The sequence below is a fragment of the Petaurus breviceps genome, unplaced genomic scaffold, assembly GCF_028583685.1.
Source record: "Petaurus breviceps papuanus isolate PSGF00001 unplaced genomic scaffold, PetGlider_PUasm1.0 90064, whole genome shotgun sequence".
NCBI classification, from domain to species: domain Eukaryota; kingdom Metazoa; phylum Chordata; class Mammalia; order Diprotodontia; family Petauridae; genus Petaurus; species Petaurus breviceps.
In genome coordinates this window covers 536,045-539,521 of record NW_027187173.1, presented here as the reverse complement: position 1 = coordinate 539,521, position 3,477 = coordinate 536,045, and the positions used below count along the sequence as shown (strand labels likewise).

Sequence of the window (3,477 nt, the reverse complement as noted above, 5' to 3'; positions counted from 1 at the left end):
ATGCATGCAAATTCAGGTTCTATAAGAAAGCAAGAATAAACATATAGTAGGAAAAAAAGGCCTCAATTATAAACAGTCACCTGCCAGTGTGTGTCTGCATATATGTATTTTCAGGCAAACAATACAGCAGCTAGGTATCATACTGAATTGAGCTCTGTACTTTGAGTTAGGAAGATCTAGGTTCAAATTCTACTTTAGACACTTACTAGCTTTGTGACCCTGACCAAGTCAACCTCTCTGAGCCTTAGTTTCCTCCTCTGTAAAATGAGAGGGTTGAACTTGATGGTGTTTAAAGGTCCTTCCAACTCCAAATCTCTGATAATATGATGCCTTTGTTTTCATTCTTCGGAGAAAAAATGTTCTTGAACCTACAAAATTCAGAGATGCAAACCTATCCTTAGATACACCATAAGAAAGGTCACAGAAGCCACAAAGCAGACATTATGTAATGAATTGCAGCAACAGTAGTTTAACAGACACTGCCACTGCATGCTACATTCCCTCCAAACTGTACTTCTTGATTCCCATGAAGGAGATTTTATCTCTTTTCCAGCATATGCCCCTAGAAGATGTGCTCCTGGTATTCTGTTAACTTCTTAACAAGGATCTTTACCACAACACTTATGTCAACATTAATCTTAGCTTTGCTATTGGCAGCAAAAGGAAACTTTCCAACTTTGTACTCATCTTTCAATTGTTCTTCTGATTTACCTACCCATGCAGGTTTAGGACGTGTCTAGATCATGGATAGCACATGATTTTAGTCAGTGTGTATAGCACTACTGGCTGTCCCTGTCCCTTCAACATAGATAAGGCCCTCATCTTCTGCTTTGTGAACTAGCCTGGGGTCAGCAATTATAACCTGCAATTGTGTAGATATATTTAGAATTTTGGATTGGAATCTAGCATTGACTAGAATGCTACCTATGAGATCCAGGTCAATTCCAAGTTCTTCCAGTCCAAAATTTTGGTGAAGGGCATCAGCCAAAGCAAATAACAAATAAATTACAAGTGATAACTTCAACTTTTCTACCAGAAACACCTTTAATAGCTATATCAGTTTTCCTTCTGATTTCTTGGTAGCCCCAATAACTTTGGTATTTAGTTTAAACTTAAATCCGTGTTTTTAAAGGATTTACTGAAAACTTTTAGAAATCTCCATATCAATTCCCATACCACCAACATGACCCAAGAACTCAACCACAATCACATCTGCGCTGTCATTGCCAAAATGAGCACATTTCCATACCAATGATAGCATCTTTTCTGGAATTTTTTTTAAAAGATAATGTCCCTTCTAGATAATATAATTGTTATCTTCACCAGTCATGATCATAGGGAAGGAAGAAATTTCTGAACCTGTGGCAGTGAGAATGTTCCTCGTTTTGATAACCTGAGAGCTACTGTCAGATTTTGCTACTGTGGCCTGATTTTTGCCTATTATATTTCCATATCCAGGCACATAGGTGAATGATTGCACCAGTTAAAGCCTTTACGGCACCACTCTTGCTTCATCATCCTCTCTAAATTCAAGCAGATTTCAGTTCCTTTAGATGGAAAATCTGTATGAGTCAAATAGTAAAAAATATTTAATTCAATAAAATCTTTAGAAATAATACAGCTGACATTCAAATAAATTCTACCAAGGGTTTCACCTTTTTTTTTTTTTTTAACACCAACTGTCTTAAAGTACAGTTGAGCAGTGTTAATAGCAGCAACATACCCTCCAGGACTAGAATTTAGGACTGTGACATCAGCATTAATTGCTTAATCTGCTTAAGACTTTAGGGTAATTGCAAAAATTCCCCCATAAGCCATGAGGCATTGAACTGAAATGACCTCTCTTGGCCAGGACAAAGGACAAGTGGTTTCATTTCTGCATTTTTATCTCTTTTGACCCCTCAGCCTTGGGCTTCTGCTTCTTCTGAATACCAGGTTTTATCTTATGATCACAGAATCATAGAATTACAGATCTGTAAGAGACCTTACAGGTCTTCTTTATTAACCTGTACCAGAACAAGAATCCTCTCTACTGCATATCTAATAAGTGGTCATAGAGCCTTAACTAAGACTTTTAGTGAAGAAAAACCCATTGCCTTCCAAAGAAGCCAATTTCAATACCTTTAGTTGTTAAGAAGGTTTTCCCCCCTTATATTAAAACCTACTCTGATCATATTTAATCAGTGGCTTTGCGCTAGAAAGTTTTGGAGCTGAGAAGATAGGTAAACTGTGAATGGCAAAGTTATCTCCTTACCCCAGGATGGTCGGGTTTAGGGCTAGAAAGAAATCCGAGAGATGATTGTGACACTTCTCACAGTTATGTCTCTGTTATACTTTACTGTCATTCTACTCCACTACCAAAGTTGCTTTTGGATACTTCTTTGACAACTCTGTTACTGTGACTTCCTCTTCCCAGGGCCAATATGGAGGGAGGGGAGTAGAGCTAATCAACCAGAAAATCAACAAGCAACAATTAATAAAATATTAATAAAAATATTCACTGTTCTAGGCACCATGCTAAGCCGGTGGGGATAAAAAAAGGGGGAGCAGAGATCATTTTTCAGCTGTCTTATCAATGACAATTCACCACAACTAGCTGATAGAAGAAAAGAGTTTACTCAGAGGGCTGTTAAAACCTTTTTTACTGGATTTGTTCTCTCCTAGTTGGGTTAGGGCAAATCAAATTCCTTTCAATGTCCTCATTTCAAGGCCCAGGTAGCTAGTTCCTGGCCATGCAAACTGCTTCAAAGTGTCAATAAGTTTCAATGTGGCAACTAGGAACACTGAAGAGGGAAGAATGGAGATGATACCCTTTGCCTTGCATTTTTCTCCTCTTGATGATGATAACCAGCATTTATATAGTACATTAAAGTTTTCAAAGCTCTTTCCTTGTAATATCCCTGTGAGATAGGTATGGACAAAGTAAATGAATGAAAAAGCATCTATTAAATACTTACGATATGCCAGACTCTATTAAGAATTATAGGACGGGGGTGGCTAGGTGGTGTAGTGAGTAAGAGTGCCGGCCCTGGAGTCAGGAGACCTGGAATCGGTTCCGGCCTCAGATACTTAACACCCACACAAAAAATCTGGCTGTGTAACCTTGAGCAAGTTACTTAACTCCAATTGCTTAAAAAAAAAAAAGAATTATAGGACACTTAACACAAAAAAACTAGCCATGTGACCTTGGGCAAGTCACTTAACCCCAATTTCCCTACCTTCTCCCCTCTAAAAACCAAAAAAAAAAAATTATAGGCAGTGCAAGAATTATTATCTCCATTTAACATATGAGAAAATTGAGGTTCACAGAGTTTAAGTGATCTGCTCAAGGTTACACAGTAGGTAAATGGCAGTGTTCTTTTCCCCTTATTGTGCTACTCCCAAACCCCCACAAAATCCTAAGCAGTAGATATATAGGATGAATGGACAGGATAGATAGATAGATAGATAGATAGATAGATAGATAGATAGATAGAT

General features: G+C 37.8%; 1 pseudogene; it reads right to left on the bottom strand.

Moving 5' to 3' along the window:
- Positions 1–377: 377 nt before the first annotated feature.
- LOC138176668 (dihydrolipoyl dehydrogenase, mitochondrial-like) lies at positions 378–1,307 on the bottom strand (annotated as a pseudogene).
- Between the last annotated feature and the right edge of the window lie 2,170 nt (positions 1,308–3,477).